At 40.6% G+C, this 19,733-nt stretch overlaps 1 protein-coding gene across 4 annotated transcripts in view; it reads left to right on the top strand.

The window, feature by feature from the left end:
- Positions 1-19,733, top strand: part of sema5ba (sema domain, seven thrombospondin repeats (type 1 and type 1-like), transmembrane domain (TM) and short cytoplasmic domain, (semaphorin) 5Ba) — a 176,088-nt gene that overhangs the window by 12,885 nt on the left and 143,470 nt on the right. The window contains exon 2 of one of the 4 annotated variants that reach the window (XM_010729895.3): positions 19,648-19,713. The exons of the other annotated variants lie outside the window; for them this stretch is intronic. The gene's annotated coding sequence lies outside the window, so the exon portion shown is untranslated. The remainder of the gene's footprint in view (positions 1-19,647; positions 19,714-19,733) is intronic. 4 annotated transcript variants of the gene reach the window in all.

Below are 19,733 nucleotides of genomic sequence, written 5' to 3'. Positions count from 1 at the left end.
AACATCAGGCTGTCCTTTCAATATGAAGAGCTCTCAAAGATGAAAAGAGAAAAAAGTACAGTATTTTGCCACCGTGTTGGCGTGACCCAAACACAGAGGGCAGTGCTTTGAGGAAAAATTTAAATTAAATTAAATTCATTTAATTTAAAAGAAAAAACTGTATTAAATGATTCTTTTAACCACTCAAGAGCAGAAGAACTCCAGCTAAAAACACAAACACATCAGAGTTAAGGAAAATGTGTAAGCAAGCAGCTATTTACAAATCCACCAGCCACAAAGCAACTACAGTATTCATTCAGTCCAGTCCAATTCAGTGTTCACCCTCCTCTTAGCTCTGTTTGGTCTCCACCAACTCCTGAGAAAGATTAGCTGCCCAATGCTGAACTATGTTCAGCAGCTAGTCTGTCCCATAGACAGTGTAAAGAATGGACATCATATCCACGTCACCCACAGGTTTCTGGACTGGTTCCTGTTTGAGAAACCAGTCCATCTGTAACGGTACCCACCTGTCAATCAAAGACACACTGCTAATTTAAAGACTTCTATATACTGTAAATTCACCCTCAGTACAGAACAGGGAAATTAGCTATAGAGATCAAAACAGTTTTTTGTACCAGGCTGTAAACATGTTTATTTCTGCTGTGAAGTTGGACATTTCAACATGGGGACTTATGGAAATTGACTTCTGTGTTCTGCGCTCTGTAACCAGCCTCAAGTGGCCGTTTGTGGAACTGCATTTTTTGGCTGTTTCCGCATTGGCTTCACTTCACAGCTACAGAGATTGCTGTTTAGGTGCTAGTTTGCTGTTAGTGAACTAAGATCATGAAACTGTACAATATGTGCAGTAAAACCAAAACAATGAGCTGTAATAGGCTTAAAATCGCCATAGCACTGCAGAGTTGATGATAATTCTCTGTGGGTTTGTCACATTAAATATAATTAGTTCAATATCTTCAGAACAGCGTCGAGAGATCTGACCTTGTTTCTTCTCTCTGCACTAAATCTACAGCTCACCCTCAAGGCTTTGTTTACCTCATTTAGCAACACTGCAGTGACTTGGTCTGCTCATAAACACCTGGCTGGTTGAATGTCTTTATGATGAAACCAACCAATGAATACTTACATCACATCACTGCAACAACACTAGTAATTATCATGGGGTCAGACAGACAGGTGTGTTGTGTGTTGTTTAGACACATGCTGCTCTCTCATTTTCTGCACCTCTCTTGGTTTCGCTTCTCATTTCGGCTCCAGTGAATTATGTTGCCCTCGGGGAGCGGCGAGAAGACAACAGGAGAGAAATAGTCTTCTCACAGCTCTCTCAAACACTCTTCGGCAACTTTCAGTTTTGTAGATGAGGGTTCTGGAGGGTGAAGGCTTTGACTGAAGGTCAGGGGGCTTCAGACAGCAGGCTGGCACAACGCAAAGGCTGTTATTACATGCAGATGTTTCAGTCTATGTGTTGAAGGGCCCTTGGCTGCCCTGTGAGCTGCATGAAAATATCAGAAATGCATGCAGGCAATTGTCAGTGACTACTACTCACTATTATGTTTGAGACAGTTTAGTTTTACACCCTTATTTGATGTGTGAACATCTGATTTCAGAACAACTAGCATTAATCTGCTGCTCTTCTGGAAAGACTTTTATTTCTCATCAAGGAGGTCCAGCACTGATTTTGAGCGATTGCAGCTGACATTCCAGTTGTTGAATGGGATTGGGGTCAGAGCTCTGCGCGGCCCAGTCAAATTCTTCTGTGGAAAACCATTTCTTTAAAGACCTGGCTTTGTGCACGGAGGCATTGTCATGTTGAAACAGGACAGGGGGTTCCCCAAACTTTTCCCACAAATTTGCAAGCATATTGTATCAAATATAATTGCATTTCGAATTCCCGTATTTGTAGCTAAGGAACTGAACCTGAGCCATTAAAAACAGAGAAGAATACAAAAGTATGTGACTAGGGTTGTGGAACTGTGTATTCAAGCCAACACTGACAATGAAAGTAGAAACTTTTTAACCGTTTCCCTTCACTTTAGTTCTGTGCTCACCCATCGGACAACCCCACAGTAACCCGTTCCAGCCACCCGCAATGTCCCTTGCTGCTTCGACAGTGTACCACTGCTGGCCTGAAGCCCAGACACCCTTGGCGATTTTTACAAACCTATGGTGATGGTGGCCGTGCCCACTAGTCTTTGACTTTGCTGAAGATGTGCTCCTATTCATTAAAGTGGCACAAATGACAGAGGGGAACTTGTATTCTGTGGCGGGAGGGATAAACAAGACTTCAAACACAGGTTTGTTGGTCGGAGACAGCTAATTTGTGGTGTGCTTAACTTCAGGTGTCCCACTCTTTTTCTTTTTGTCTCTCTGACAGTCTTTCTTCCGTGTTGTGATTTGTTTTTGTATCAAATAACCTGCTGGTGATGTAAATGAGTGTTTTCCAGTGGCTGCATATCTCTGTCAGAGATTTATGTTAGTAGGGCGCTCTTGTGTGCTTTGGATTAGTTTGATCAAACAGTAAAAATGACTTCTTTTTCCGTAATCTTCAACAGGTAATGCATTTGGAATCATGACACTCTGTAAGACCTGAAATAGATTGAAGTTTGAACTTTTTCTTTTGCCTTGTAATTCTCATGAGTTTGCTCTGCGCCATGGGTGTTTCCAACACAATATAACAGCTATTACACTTGATCATTGTGTTTACACAGCAACTGGCTTGTTCTATGAAGTCATATTGCCATGTATGGTATCAGTGGTTTTATGAGATATCTAGTGAATGTACCATTGTAACAATCCAGCTGTTTCTACATTGCTACAGCAGTCCCAGAGCGAAGAATTCACTGAATCAAATCTTTCTGGGAAAAAAAAGCAGAGAAATAGTTGGTTGGTGCTTTCTTTTTGTTCTTTCATTTGTTATTTCATAATTATAGTGTCATATTTTTTAACTATTCATTATTTTGTTGCGACCCTCTTAATTATCTTAATCGTGGCATGAAGAAAATCGGTACTTTTGTGTGCATCATTTTTATCCAGTGACAGAGTCTGTTATTTGACACTGGGATTATGTTAAACTGATGTTTAGTTGGTGAATATATTTACTAATGCCAGTTTATGTGGTGCAGTTTATGCTCATGATATCACTCGTTGCTTTGGTTAATCTTTCTGTGGAGGCCTTAAACAGCTCCTTCAACAACAGACTGTTACTCCCACCATGTAAGAACGAGATCTACCACAGGTCCTTCATTCCAACAGCTGTCACACTCTTCAACACCAGCATGACTTCATGACTTTCTTCTATATGTTTAGCTAATTAGCTACAGAGACCAAAACTGTTTTTTGTACCAGGCTGTAAACATGTTTATTTCTGCTGTGAAGTTGGACATTTCAACATAGGGGCTTATGGGGCTGACTCGTTCTGTAGCCAGCCTCAAGTGGACGTTTGAGGAACTGCAGTTTTTGACTTCCGCATAGATGTCATAGAGGTTGCCGCTTGGTCCAGCCCCATCTTTAACTACTACTTTCACTACTGTTAGATAATGTAATATCTAATTGGGATAGAAATTTAAAAAATTAAGTTAAAATGAATGATCATTTTATTTTGAATTTTTCATTAACAATATATGCCATCTGTCTTTGTGTCAGAAGTGCTAGAATGTTAGAATTTTTGCTCGGTAGTAGATACCCATTTCACTCAGAACATGGACTGAAAACATAATACACATAATCATGTATCATCTTTTCAGATAGACTGAAAGAAGCGAGTGGTGACTAACTTGTAATTATAATAAAAGCATCTCTTTGTACCGTGCGTAGCAGAAAGGAGTCATTTTGAAGCAGAGTAGTTTAAGATCAGTACTAAAAACCAGAACGGTGACTTTGTGATGAGTGAGGCTGCTAAGCTCTCTGATACAGCAGAATGACCTCGCTGCTATGAAATATTCTGAAATGAAATGACCTGGCCTGGATCCAGCAGAGTTGCCCTGCCTCTGCTGACAACAGCCATTTGATACTGAGGACAGAGGACAAGACAAGCCCCCTGTGCTACTGTATACATGTGTGTGTATTTGTGTGTTTCTGACACTCCCTGTGATCTAGTGTGGTGGCTTTGGCCTCCAGGGACACCCAGACAGCTGGCTGGCACAGGTATGTGACGAAGACGAAAAGACTTAAGCCACCTCAAGCCATCCTCCTCTTCATCCAATGCCACTCCTCTGTCGTGGTATTTCTTTTTTTTCGTGCCAGAGTCATACGCACCACAGGTGAACAATTTCAAAGCCCTGTGTAAACCCAAGGCTATGTGAGAACAACTGAAAATGTGCAAAACTGATACGAGTGAAAAGGGATTTTTTTTTTGTCTGCTGATGATAAAAGCATTACTTTTCACTCAATCAGACGTATATGTGAGCAACACTAAGTACATTCATTCAATACATGCGCTCTGGAGCTCCTTTTTGTAATGAATGTTGTGGCTGTGAGGCTTCAGTGTTCCCCCGTGGTTGATTTTTTTTTTTTTTATGTTTGAACAACCACAATGTTAATAAATTGCTGCTTTTTTAGGTGCTCTCCTGTGATTTGCTCAAACCCATTTCAGGTTTACTGTCTTTACCTACAGTATTCACAACGGTGCTTTAATTGTGGTGCGTCGATCAAGATTAAGAGCAATAGCTTTTCATTTATGATCTAATTTCTTCAATCAAAAGGCTCTGGAAATGTTGAACAACAAACGTTGTTTCAGCCTTTTATTCAGTGTGATATATAGGTCAGTAGGAAATATAAGAAACTTCTATTGACATATGTGCTGAGATGTCTTATGAAAATGACAATGAAAAATAAATTACATTTGCCAAACCCTAACACACGGACTGGTTGTATCCTTACCTTGAAATCAGTGAGCGGTGTGATAAGTATGAGTTTACGCCTTGTGTCCTCAATAACGTTGAATTACTGTTTGCGGGCTCTTCGATACCACATTGTGAAATGAAGCAGAACATGAATAGAGTTGTTAAGGCTGTGTTGTTAAGGTTGGGTATAACAGTGGAGAGGTCTCATTCATGCTAGACTGAATCCCGACAAGCTTTGATCTGCTGCTTTGAGAAGCTGACAGAAGTAGAAGTAGGGAAGCTTGAATCACCTCTCTGATTGGGTTGTAGAGTTGCTGATGGAACCTGAATTAATTATGTATTACTGGCAAACTGCCTCGTGTTGACTTGTGGAGGTTCTACTGAGGGCACCTTAAGTTTATTTAAAGTGTTGTCAGAAGCTAAGCTAATCATATCGTGTTGGCTCGAACATTTCTTCCGGGCGAGTTGGAAATCAGTTGGAAGCAGGCTTGAGATTGAGAATGCACACTGATATCCGTGCACATACACATTCAGACAGTGTAACACGCTTTAGTGCTTCTTTTTATTCCCCCCCTCAGGCCATGCTCTCTTTGAACCCAAATTAATAGCCTCCTTTACTGCGTCACATGTAATCTGAACCTGTCTCTCCGTTCTGCAATTCAATCTTAATTGCTAAGTACTTCCATTTCAAGAGTTGTTAAGCAAACGGCGTGTATGACGGATGAGTCTGTGGCAGTAAACACCAAATTACTTAATCAAACGCGCTCTCTATCTTCCTGCTGCCTTTCAGAAAGTCAGGAACTCTTTGCTGTTCTCCCAGGAGAGGAGGTCGATAAAAGACAGGGGCATTGTAACCTGCCACTTTCTTTTCTTTAGTTATATCTTCACACCACAATGATGAATGGGGGTTTCATCCCTGCACTTTAAAAGATTGATTGGGAGCTTGATTCCAAGCCACTCGCATGTTAAATGGTCTAATTCTGCTGCGCCTTTCCATCTCACCCTTTCAAAATATATCTCTGTCTTTTATTCTCACCTATTTACTGTGTATATTCTTGTCACGAGAAGCTGATTTTTTAAATTCCTGACATCTCTCATTTTGGGTCCCTCTTGTGGCAGTCTTATCATCTGTCGCTTGATAGATAGATAGATAGATAGATAGATAGATAGATAGATAGATAGATAGATAGATAGATAGATAGATAGATAGATAGATAGATAGATAGATAGATAGATTTTCACTGAGACACTTTTTACATTTTTTAAAAATTCTTTTGGCTCTTTCAGCCTCTGCTCCAGGTGGAATTTCCATTGATTAAAACTAGATGTGGCCTGCACTCCTGTATTCACCTGACCAAGCCCGAGCTTAGGAAGATGGATCACTTACAGTCCTTTTCTATCAGTCCACATCCATTCCTCTCTTGTGGCTGTTGGCTCCAAAGTTAAATGAGCCCCAGACGGATTGTGTAAATTTAAGAGACAATTACGAGCTTTTTTTTATTTTTGTCGTCAGGTTTAGTGTTTGTATGCAGGGTTCAGTTGGGGTAAAAACTGATACTGAAGTTTTCTCAGGCTGGGTCAGTAAGCTTTCTGCCAAACAGAGTTCTCGTAAAGGTATACCAAAAATCAATCTTTTAGGCATCAAATGTTCATGGCTCGTAGCTAAGTTTTTTTTTGGTCTGTCCTTTGCAGAGCTCCTAATGGTGACCTTAAGTCCAGGCAAAAAAATTAAAAAAATCTACAGAAACTTCTCTACATGCCATCCTTAAGATTGGTATGTTACAAGAGATACTAGTTTACTAGTTTACTACAACAAAGGCCATGATAGCTATGATGTAGAGAAAGTTTTGGGTCTTCATAAGTCTGGAGTGCATTCATAATTTATTAGTGGAGTGATAAGTGTTTAGAACCTGCTGGAAATATGAATCAACAGCACAGAAGTGAATTATGCTTCAGGGGAGGTTTGAGGATTTTCTGCAGAGTTCCTCTACAAAGGAGGCACTCAAGACTAGAGGATAGAAGTGTTTGATGTTCAAAAGGTAAAAAACAAATACAAAAGTGGACTCTGGTTCTGCGGCTGTTTGGCCACGGCTTGTTAGTTCCAATAAAGGGAAATGTGTTACAGCGTGCAATGATTTTATATAGGACAATAGTGTGCTTGCAGTTCTAAAGCTGTTTCCTTTCTGTCCCAAAGCACACATTCAGTCCTACTCAGAGAGCCCTGACCTCAAAACCATCCAACACCTTTGGGATGAAACCAGGCCTGATCACCCAACTTCAGTGGGTGACCTCTCTAATGCTCTTGTGGCTGAAAGGAAGCAAGCAGGGATTTGCTCAAGTCAGATTCAAAATCTGGTGTCAAGCCTGAAACCATAAGAGTGGAAGCTGTTAGTGGCCGTGGTTTTGAAATATGGTGTTCAACTATCATAGTCCCAAGACGTCACGGGTTAAAAAGTCAGACGTCGTGTTTGGTTCCTCTGTGGCAGGGTTCTAATTCCACAATTCCAATTCTAATTCCTGTGTTTTAGCACTGCAGGCTGAAAGCTGTGTTAGCTTAATGCACATAATGCATCACGCTGACAGAAACATTTCACTCAATTTTCTGCCAATCATTTACATAGTGGAGGGTATGAAAGCATGAGCTGCACATCCTGAGCGACTGAAAAGGCTACTGATTGCCATAATACAGCTGATTCCCTCTCTGTCTGAATTTGCTTTGCAGCTGCATACAGCACAGGAAACAGAATTTAGTTTGAGTTCTGTGTAATTCTTCAGCAGGCAAACTCTCCCCGAAGGTGCGTTTTCAACTGGATTTGCGTGGTGCTGCAATGCGCCCTCCCCTCTTGTCCCTCTTGTTTCCTCCTCCTCATCGCCCACTCTCTTTCTTTCTTCCTCAGTCGGGGTTATACTTATTGCTTCTTTACTCGCCTCAGCTCACTTCTTCCCTTGATGGCGTCTGACCAACAGGGAAAAGATGGAGAATTATCCTGTCTCTTCTCCCTTTGGAAGCCAGTGTCCTTTGGCTTAATGAATAATTCCTCACCCCAGTCCTTCTGTTCATTTTCCTCAGGGCCTTACACCTCAGAGACCACTGTCTGTTGGAGTAAATATGCATGCAAAAGGCACCTGCAAATGGTTTTCTTCTCCTTTCAATGCCACATACGGTGCACCCTCTCAGAGGGAAGTAAGCATTTCAAGACTGCATGAAAGAATCGGTTCTGTTCTTTCTTTGTTTTTTGGTGTAGCTGCTCTCCACCCACAAAGTCAGGGGATTTAGCTAGATCGTATCGCTATGCATCTTTTAATGATGCAGCTACTGTCAGCCACTGAGTTTTACTCTGCTGAGATGTGAGGTAGAAGAAAAGTGAGAGGGAAATGGAGTTCAAGTGTTTGGGATAACGAGGGACAGAGGGTTTGGTGTGTGCGCTGTTGGGGATATTCTCACAAAGCTTTGATAGGATGGTTCTGGTTTCAGGATTAGAGATGTGGAGCACATTCTGTGGAGCTGCCTGCTCTGATTCATGAATTCTGTGCATCCATGTAAAGGGACCTGGTTCACTGATTTGATGATCTGAGGGTTGTGGTTCAACAGCATTTTATTGAATTTGTTATTAAGTCCAGAACATATTCTCGTGTGTCTCAGTCCAGTATTGAATCGAATGAACATTTGCTAACAGTGTCAGTTATAAAGAATGTAGCACTTGGAGCACTTCAAATTTTCTAACGTTGAAGCAGATGTACTTTTGCACAATCTTTCAGTTGTAGTAGTTGATTTCAGCCTTGGATAAAGATGTCAGACCTAGTTTTAGCTTGCTTTAGATTATGTTCAGGATAAATGTGGCCATCAAAGACTTTGGGGGTGTCCAGCATTGTGTAGTTCCTAGAGCTTTAACTCTTTTTGCATTTTTCATATGGGTTGTAAATAACGGTTTACAGTTACATAGGTGTAAACAGGAAGCCCTCCACTATAAAGGCAATAAGCTCTTCCTTCTCCTTATGGTCAGACTTTGGGATGGTCTTACCATCCATTACAAGTCATGCATAGATCGTACTGCTTAAAGCCATCTTCACAAACTTTTTGAGGTTTGAAGAAGTTGGTGAAGATGATGTACCACACAACAGTTGAGCGGGCTTTTAATCTGTCTCGTTAGTGAGGGTGATTTTACCTTTGTTGGATTTGCCACAGATGCTGATTATGTACATGTTTTCAGATGGATGAAGCTCGTAAAAGAAAAACGTTGCTGAGAGTTTGAGAAACATTAACAAACCCTTTCAGGATCACAGTGATTGCAGCAGGAAACATCACTTGATTCCTCTATGATACTTGAAGACAGGCTGTCACTCAGACGCTGTCTTCCACCGAGAGAGAACCAAAAGTTTACCGCAGCTTCTACACGAGCTAAAACTAGTGTTCAATGTATTTTGTAACAAAGTTAAAATAAAAGGGAAATGTGTGTGTAGGATTTTATTGCATCCAGCATGAAGAGAAACGTGAAAAAGATCCAGTGTTTAGCTTGTCCATTTCAGCCTACTGTAGAAACATGGTGCACTCTGTGGAAAAGGCTCTGCAGCATTCTGTATTTAATTTCTGCCATATTCTGTAAATAAAGCTCCCTAAATCTGACGCACTAGAGTTTTAATATTAAAAAAGATTGATCTTCAAATAACTGAGAAGTTTTATCAGATATATTACATATTAGCTTTAGTGTGTCTTCTAAACTGCTCGACTCAGACTCAGAGTTTGGGTATTTTACCAACTTGGAACTGAATCCAAAATCGAGCTGGCTCTCAGTACTCTCGTGATTCTGTGTGTCTCTTGTGGTGTCTGTGTTGTTCATGTTTAATCAGGAAAAGCAATGCGAAGGAAGGATTCATTTTCTAGCAGCAATTGTGAGGATTAGACTCGTAAACATTTAGAGGGCTGCAGTTTCAGTGATGTTCACTTCTAGTTTGTTTTTCATTCTTCAGTTCATGACCAAACCTGACTGTACCATTATGTAAATCTGTGTCAAAGAATGCGCCGTTTGAATGCAAAACAGAATGTGAGTCTAAATACAGTCACACATCCAAAACACACTCAAGAGTCACATCATGTTTGCTGTTTTAGTTAATTAGGATTAAAGGACGCAGAGGCAGAACGAGTTACACCAATTATCGCAAGAGTGAAAAAGAACACGATGATTTTAGTGTCTGAAGTGAATGTGATAAATATGTTGTCGGCACACTTCAGCAGCCTCACAAAAGGATCCATCACTTGAACACAGAAGTGTATCGCATGTTCTTCATGTTCGTGTCAAGTGCTGTGAAATGGATCCAGGTCTCGTTTTGCCAGCTTGGCAAAGACTGGCGAGGCCATTTGGCTGCCGCACAATTTGGATGTGCAGATCAATATTCAGCTCAATAAATATAATGTTGGTCTGAAACTGAGGTTGCGGCCGCTGGCTGCCTTCAGACAGTTCAATCCCCTCGCTGTGCACTCTGTACCAGCACAACAAACCGTATTCGGAATGATCAAATTGGGTTACAGGCACACGCATGTGAGCCGGCTTTCTCGTAAAAATGCACTCAAGGACACGGAAACAGAGAGGTGGAAAGGAGTGCACACCTAAAAGCACTCACAGATACACACATACTACTGTAAAAATGTTCCATTACACACAAACAAACACAGAGTATGTACATTTACTCCAGTAGGAGACTAATCAGCAGCCCGGGGACCACATGAAGACTCTGTTAAAGAATTTATTCCAAAGTAAACACCTGGCCCAGACGAGTGAATGCACTCGCACACAACACGTACACGCAGACACACAGCAGGATCGCACGGCGAGGGCAACAGAAGCGGCACAGACTGGTTTAAAAGGAACATTCAGTATGCTGCAGGTCTTTTATACCTCTTCTCTCTGATGTCTGCCTTCGACTTTCATGGTCATTCTTCTCTTATTTCAGCTCTTTGTTACTCTGTTTGCTACGACTGAATTCGAAATGAATCTCAATCAAATTTTATGAAAACTGTTTTTTTTTTCTTCTTCAAATCCAATATTATAGAATTTCATAACGCTAAGTAAATAAAGTGAATCCCACTATGGCTGCAGCAGCGTGCTGTGTGATAAACTGCTGGTGTATCAAGCCTATGGTAAAAACTGTATATTGAGCTTTTTGATGATACATGATATCAAGTCTGATATTTATGTATGCAGTGGCTTTGTTCTCCAGGTACAAACACCCAGAAGAAAGGCCCAACCTTATAGTATTAAGTCACACACCACCAACTATTTCATGATGTAGAGAAAGTGTTTTCTGCTTTTCCTCTGATGAACTTTTTGGTGATGTTTGGTGACTTAGCTAATTGATGGTGTCACTGAGAAGAGAAGGTTTTCAGGTGAGCTGGGTGAATGCTGGCAGATAGCAAAGCTGGTGTTGTGCCAGAACCGGAGCTGGGCAAGTGAGTAATGTAACTGGGCTGAGCAGCTTCTATGGACATGACAGGCGAAAAGACCAAAAGGGATGTCCATGGAGGAAGCTCAGAGAAAACTTGAAAAAGTAACCGCACAAGAAGCCGCCAAGAGTACAAGACTAAATCTGGGACCGGCCTCTTAGTGGTTGGTGAGAGCTTGGTGAAATAAAAAGCTGAAAGACAGACGCCGAGCTGGGCTGACTGCTGTTGGACTAGTCAGTAACATTAGCTGCTGCTATGTCTGCTGCTGGTGACCTTGTTGATGTTTGGCTATTAGCAAAGTTGTCGACTCACTAGTTAATCAGAACAAATACACAACTACCACAGTGGAATTGTACTCTAAATCACAAGAAAAAAAAAACAGTTTCTATTTTTCTTCAGTGTTCACAATCATAATACCTTTTAATACAACACACAAGTATGAATTTTAAAAATGTCAGACAGATAGATGTTAATTAAGGTCTGTTCCTCTTTTCAGTATTAGCTTGTTCTCATTAACAACTGTTATTTCACTCCTGAATGCCAGCTGTGTTATTCCACGGAGGACTTCTCCTTGATGAGATGAGGTTCCTGCAGCTAGTGCTGAAATGATAAGGAAGTTAAATGACCTTTCTTTTTTCCCCTTTTTGTTATAATCCAGGTGATATTAATATTAATCGCATGTACGTGACCCTGTAAGCACCACCAGTGAATCATGCACTACAGCAGGAACAAAATCGAATGCAGTTATAATTATTGTATTGATTACACCTGTGCTGGCACAGTGCACACGAGTGAAGGAGAAATAACAGACAGGCAGTTAAAGGTTTATGGTATTTTGAAGCTCAGAGCAACATCATGAATGGGGAAATTAGCTACAGAGACCAAAACAGTTTTTTGTACCAGGCTGTAAACATGTTTATTTCTGCTGTGAAGTTGGACATTTCAAAATGAGGACTTATGGAGACTGACTCGTTCTGTAGCCAGCCTCAAGTGGTCGTTTGAGGAACTGCAATTTTTTGGCACTTCTGCATTGGCTTCAAAAAACAAATAAAGTTTTTTCAGCATCTTAGTTTAAAAGCTGTGAATTTAGCTCATCTAACCGCTGTATGTATGCTAGGCCCTGCTAGCAAAAGGCTAGTGGCTGGTGCAAGCTAATTAGCTCTATTTAGCTATAGCAAGTAATTAAAGCTCATAGTATCTTTAATATTAACCCAATCGAAAATGATTAAAACATTAGTTTAAAGAAATACTTGATTAAGAATATTTAAAAGCCATAAAGCTATCGCAATGATTTTTCCTTCTTTTCTATCACCAACAACACAAACTGTTGTGAATATTTTTCATAAACAGCTATTTCACCCGGCCCCGGTAGAGTATGTTACAGTCTGTAAGAGGTGATTTCATGTTTCTGAGGATTGTTGCATATAAATAGTGTAGTTAGCTCTCTATCATATCCCTAAGCCAGTTAGTGAGCCGTGCTTTTTTGCACCGTTAAAGCTAACGTTGATGTATTAGGAGCCCTGGGCTTCTTTAGAGGAGGTGCCACTTAATTACGACAGAGACCCACTTGAGCTCAGCGAGCAATCAGACAGAAACACACGACACAGGGCCTGAAATTGGTTTTAATGAAGATGGAAGTACAGGAACACACATATTTATATAACACGTAGAGTGTATACATGGAGGTGTGGATGTGTGGGACGTGAAGTGACGCTTTTATTCCCTCTGTAGTCTTCACGCTCACACTCTGTTTACATCTTAGCTAAGCTGCATTAGCCATTTATCAATACTCTCCCAACACAAGTGACCTCTCCGCTAACCTGGAGAGGTCGTCTCTGAGAACAGGGGAGTGCGGGGTGAGAGGTCACTGTGTATATAAACAGGTGTCAAGTGCTATGATGGAAAGCCAAAGATATATGAAACTGGGTTGGAAACCCGGCCAGACTGCCGCTGCTGCTGTGTGGGAGGACGGGGAAGAATAACAAGGGTAATGGATGACTTTGCCTGTCAACGTGATGCCATGGTTTCAGGTTGTGCAAGTTAAACCGTCTCATCTGTAAGAGTCGACCTTTGGGGAGCAGCATGTATGTGTGTGTGTGTATGTGCTCCCATGTGATCACGGCCACTTGTCTACACCAGCCAGAATCCTCTTGGATGTGTTTTATTATTTAACCTGTGTAATTGCCGCTGTCTCACTCGCTCCCTGCCAGTCTTTCAAGCCCAATTGATTTCATTTATAGCGTTCAACACTGTAAAAGTTTTGTGGTGTTTGTCCTCATCTGCACTGAGGGTCTAGCAGTAGAGGGTGCTGTTAAGATTGTAAATCCCCTTTGAGTAATTCTCTGCATGTGATTGACCCGACTTAACTTATTGCATTAGCATGTAAACAAAGCTCAAGTGCCCTGGGTTGAACGATCAGTGTACTGCATTACAAGATATCTGGTTCTTCATTTAAAGTGCTAAAGAGAAGTTATGACCCAAAAGAAACTTTTTTTTTGGTAACAAGCATCTATTTCCATGTGTTGTGAGGGTTGATAGTAATTAGCTGAAACTAAAGTTTACACTTTGTACAAAACTAATTTCATAATCTGTTTCTGTGAGATGAATTAATCCAGTCTGTTATTTTGCTACAGTTCTTGCTGGTGTTTCCGGTTGGCTTCTTTTCCACAGCAACATCAGCTGAGTCTCATGGGGTCTTCAACCTTTTTCAGCACCGAGGACCCCTTGGACAAGAGACAGACAGAACAGGGACCCTCACATCTTTTTTTTTTTTTAAATCACATTTTAAAACTGGCCTAAATAATAATAATAATAATAATAATAATAATAATAATAATAATAATAAAAATAATATAACAATAACTTTTATATTTACTTTATTCACCTTTAAATTCACCTTATTAACCTATTTATGTGCTGGATTATTAGTCTGTATGTGTTTATGATTGATAAAACATTCAGGCATAATGGAATAATTTATAAATAATATATAAATAGTAATTGTTTTTGTCAAAAGTAGCTTATTATTGCATATTAATACTTGCAGTTTACTCAGTATCATCAAAATATTTTTTAATTCTCACAAATTATCTTGGTGAAAATTGTCAATTATTATGACGAAATTGGGGGACCACTTGCAGTACCTCTGCGGACCACCTAGGGGTCACGGACCCCTGGTTGAAGACCCCTGATTTAGAGCCATTCACTGTATGAAACATAATATATATAGTGAAAGGGCAGCATTGTGGTATGTTAGCTTGCTGTGGTTTTACCAACCTAAAAGTGTGTATGTGTTGGTCAGTATGCAGAATGTGGTGGCACATAATGCAGCGATAGTGCTGGAGGTAATTTTGCAGCGGCGTCATTACATTGCTTTATCTGGCAGACTCATTGTTTACATTGCTCAATGTGAGTGGGAAGAGAAGCAGCACAGCTGAGCAGAGAGAAGCCCTGTGTGAGTTTTACTCACTACGCGGTGGAAATGTGCTGCGTTGCTAAATTTTACACAGAAATAATTACTCATTTGAAATATTTGATTTTATCCCATCTGTTTTTCTGACCATATGAATGGGTATCAACCACTGATTACCGCCATATTGGAACTCTTGCTACAAAGGGGCAAAAACGTGGATCATCGGTGCATCTGAGACAGGCCGAATGATGCCTGAGTGCTCAAACAAGTCATATGTAATGGCACCTAACTGTCAATCAAAGCAGCCACGCTGTTAATTCTGCATAACTTTAAGCCTTGATATCATTTGAACAGGTGAGTTGTATATAAATTCACCCTCAGTACAGTTGTCATGAACGGGGAAATTAGCTATAGAGACTAAAACAGTTTCTTGTACCAGGCTGTAAACATGTTTATTTCTGCTGTGAAATTGGACATTTTAACATGGGGACTTATGGAGACTGACTCACTTCTGGAGCCAGCCTCAAGTGGACGTTTGAGGAACTGCAGTTTTTGGCTGTTTCCGCATTGGCTTCACTTCACAGCCACAGAGGTTGCCGCTTGGTCTGTTTGCTGTTTAGGTGTTAAGCAGGTCTGTTTATCAGAGCTAGTTTGCTGTTAGCGGCTGTCTGCTGCTGTAAACAATGTTGATGTGCGAACCAAGATCATGAAACTGTACAATATGTGCAGTGAAACTAAAAACAATGAGCTAAAATGGGCTTTAAAGTTTCATAGCACTGAAGAATTGATGATAATTATCTATGGATTTGTCACCAGTTACATTAAATGTAGTAATTAGGTCTTGTCACATGTTCTTGAGTATATTTGTGTAGAGGTAGTTGATAGAAACATGCAGTCACTTACTTATTATTCTGCAGGGTTCTTCTAAGATTTGCACTTGTATATTAGTGTGTAATATTAGGTTAGCTTAGTTAAATGATTTCTGAATTGAGGTGAAAAAACATTTATTGTTTTCTTTTTTATAATGAGCACACAAGACCTATGCCAATATTATTTTTTGGTGAAGACAACCGTCGTGCATTGACAGTCAGCCGTAGGTGGTAACATCAGGAGGTCCTACACTGACAATATTACAAGTTTCTATGACTCTATGAGGACTGAGATATTTTTTGCAGTGCCTCTGGCTCAGTTCATATGACGCAGTGTGTTCTTGTTCGGTAAAAACTAGGATCTGGTGTGTTAGACTTTGTGTGGCCTCAGAAAATGAAAAGGTTTGTTTAGAAGCAGCATCCTGCTACAGTCTGATGTAAACTGGAAAGCTGCAGGCAGTAATTTGCTCCTAATTAGACATATTTCCTTGTATGCCCTGAAGGAGGAATGCTACACATGTATACTGGGTGTGTGTATGTGTGTGTGTTTGAAAGAGAAAGGGAGAGAGATAAACCCCATGAGTTGTTGAGTTGTGAACTCCCGCTGTCTCGTAACTCGCCTCTTCACCTACTTCCCGCTAAGTCTTCATTAAACTGTCTGATTCAGTTACCAGTAACCGGAGCTTAATGAGGAGAATTTGATTTTCACTGCTGGATCTGATGGCGACCGTTGATAAACACTTTCTTATGGACAGAAAAGAGGGAGACGCACCGCGGTGAGCTGTGCAAACTTTAGACAGACCACAAGAAAGTTCCAGATTGGAGCACGGGAGTGTGATCACGACCTCCTGACTGCTTTCTCAGCATCATGCTGTTATCAGGAGCACTGCAGTTAGGGAGCATCTCAGGTTTTATACACACACACACACACACACACACAACACACTGGCTGCCAAAGAGATAGGTGACTTTCAAGGACTAATTCAGCATTAGAAAGAGACAGAAAGAAACTGTTCTACTTGCTGCTATACAGTATGTAAATATCTATCTGTTCCGTGTGTCACTGTCTTAAAGCGGATAAAAATAGAGACTTAATAGGAGAATAAAATTAAAGTAAAATTACTTTAGGTCAGTTAAAATAAAACAGATTCAGATTCAGGCCAATTATGATGATTAAATTTCAATTTGAACTGGTCATTCTGTACAGCAAAGAAATCTTCGGGGAAGGTTGAGTTTGTGTGTTTCTACAGCCCATTTTTCACGGCAGACATTTTGAGTTGTCATGGCAGGAAAAGGAGGAAAATGTCTCAAACAGTGGCTCAGTTCAATTCAGTGTCTCTGTAAGCCATGACAGGGAGCAAAGCTTACCCGATGCTGAGACCGGGAACTGGAATGCAGTTCTGTTGGATGAGTTGCTATAAAGTTTGATGCAGGCACTCGTGGTCCCCAGATGATGAATCCCAATGTCTTTGTTGATCCTCCATGAGGTTTACATTTGTTTTATTAACCTTGGTGATCCTCTGAGCTTTCATCTAGCGCCGCCATCAGGTCATAAATGTTACTTTGTCCAATACTTTAGGTCATGACTAAATACCTACCTACCCACAAGCCTAAACTAAGATAGTGGACATGGTGAACGTGGCTTCTAGGCATTTAGCGTGTTTGCATCGTCATGTTACTGTTCAGCACAAAGCATTGCTGTGTCACAGGGCTGCCATGGGTTATTAGTTTTGATGTAAGATTTGCAGAGATGTGTTGGCTGAATAATGAGGCCTAATTGCCATTTCATTGTCACTTTGTAACAATGTGTCTATATTGGTTTTCCCCTTATCTGTCAGCAGTGAATGTCATACTGTTCCCAGTGTTATTTTAAGTCAAAACAGAAGAAGAAATATGTATGCAGATTTAAGAAGAGATTGACTGACAACAACCTCAATAGATGTGTCAGTCTCATCTACCATTTCTCTGTTACTGTTTTTCTGGCTCTGGTGCAGCAAGATCATGTCTGAGAATTAAAGCAGACAGACATGATTTAACAGTGTTATTCAGAGGCCTTGAATCAGTGGCCCGTTATTCAAATATGTCTTGACTAATGACTGATTGTTATCACTGTTATCAGGCTGAATTAGGCTCATTCACCTATTTTAATTCTTTGAATGCAGTTTTCTGCAGGGAAAATAAAACAGCAGCAACATCTTTCAAAAAGCAGCTTTAATTGATGAACACCAGTGAGTCCTGCAGTTAATGATTTAGTAAGTAATGAGTTCAAATGATTTCATATTTGAATGTCAGTGTCAGTCTAGTAACATTCAGAATCTTTGAATTGAGCTGATGTCTTTTTGCTCACAGTAACTTCATGAAAATGTAATTGTGACAGCAGCACCAACAGAACTCAGTGATTTCTTTATAACCTCCAAGTTCTCTTCTAAAATCATAACTTTATCACCCTTTGTATTTGAGAATGACTTCCTGTTCACACTTAAACATGTTTGTCATTATCCAGCTAATAAGTCAAAGAGCTGCATGCTTTCAGATTTGGGTTTAAGGAGTTGTTGCTGTGACAATTTTAAACCAGCTTTGTCGACATTATACCATGGATACCCTGGTTATCCAAGTATGAGCATGTATGGCATTGGTTCTATTTATTGTTATCAACTTGTTATCTGGGGTTAGTTCATCAAACCACGTCTCTGAAGTGTCATTTACATCACAGGTCACACGTCTGAATGTCACATAAAATTTGATGTAGGTTGAGCAGGGTCGAGTCGTCCCAGGCTTTGTTTGTTTGACTGTCTGCTGTCTGAAGCATCCGTTCAGCAGATGTGTGTGTGCGTGTGTGTGTGTGTGTGTGTGTGTGTGTGTGTGTGTCTGTGCGTGTGTGTGTGTGTGTGTGTGTGTGTGTGTGTGTGTCTGAAAGAGGCTAAAACTATAGGTCACAGACTAAGCAGTTTATGAGAATTCTTCCCCCTCACTTGTTGCGGTGTATAAAGCCTGATCCCACACTGACGTCGGAGATTATGGGGACTTTTTTTGTTTGAGCCAACGCTTCCTGCTGCTCAGCGCTAAATTCTCAGCTTAGCTCCATGGAAAATCCCCTTTAATGCATTTGTCTACCTGTCTTTGTGGTCGTTTGGAGTCTCAGCACTGGGAATCTGGTAGAAGAGCTTTGAACTTTGAATTAATGATTAACAATATCAATAATAAATTAATTGTCGTTAAAAAAAAAAAAGCAAAAATGCCAAGTATTCTCTGGTACTCATTTTTTAAAATGTAGATTTTTTTTCTGTTTCTGTAATTGTAAATTGATTTAAATCCATTTTTTTTGCTTCTTTAAGAGTTTTGAAGTATTTACGTTGGACTTCTAATGGACATTTTCCTTTTTTTTCTCTAGATTGCAGACTAATTAGTAATTGAATTAGCTGAAAAACCTGACCAACATTCATTAAATCTTGCTATTATTCATTTTTTGGCCGTCCTATGTGGAAGTGAAGGAAACAGCAGCCATATTAGGCAGTTGACGCCGCGAGAGGGATGGCAAGTCTGAGCTGTTCTTTCACGTTGCCTTAGAAACCAACCAGGGCTATTTGTTCCAATTTGCTCTGTGGCGTTGAGATCAAAAAGCTTGGAGCCCAAAGTGCTCTCTGGATATTAGCATCTGTGTTTGATGCAACACAATTAGGCATTCGTTCGCCTCATTTACATCGATATTGTCGTTAATTTACAGTCGAACATATTTGGCTGCTCTATGCAATACAGGGCTTCTTATGGGGTTTAGTGTTTTATGTGTTTGAACTTTGTGGTTTGTTATTGTCCGGTCAGGCCTTCACTTGATGTAAAGGCACAACCAGGTCCCTCTTTTGCTCCAGCCCCCCGACCCCATGAAGTCCCCTGTTTAAATACCATTCCTGCTCCGCCTTCTCTGCTCCATTGATAAGTTGGCGGTTTGTTTACGAGAGCGCCAGCACTTCTTTGTGGCTGTGCGCTGCTTATGAGAAGGAGGCAAGCAGCGACTGAAAGACTCACCCCTCCCCCTCCCCCTCCTTCTCTCTCTCTCTCTCTCTGTCTCTCTCTCTCTCTCTCTTCCTCCAGAATCGGTTTGAAAAGGACAGACGGCCCTCTCAGCCCCCCTCCCCACACCCCAGTGATGCTTAGCTGGTGAGTACACTTTCATCTTT

This window comes from Larimichthys crocea, unplaced genomic scaffold (genome assembly GCF_000972845.2).
Source record: "Larimichthys crocea isolate SSNF unplaced genomic scaffold, L_crocea_2.0 scaffold319, whole genome shotgun sequence".
NCBI classification, from domain to species: domain Eukaryota; kingdom Metazoa; phylum Chordata; class Actinopteri; family Sciaenidae; genus Larimichthys; species Larimichthys crocea.
The sequence above is the reverse complement of the archived record's forward strand: the minus strand, read 5'-3'. Positions and strand labels throughout refer to the sequence as shown.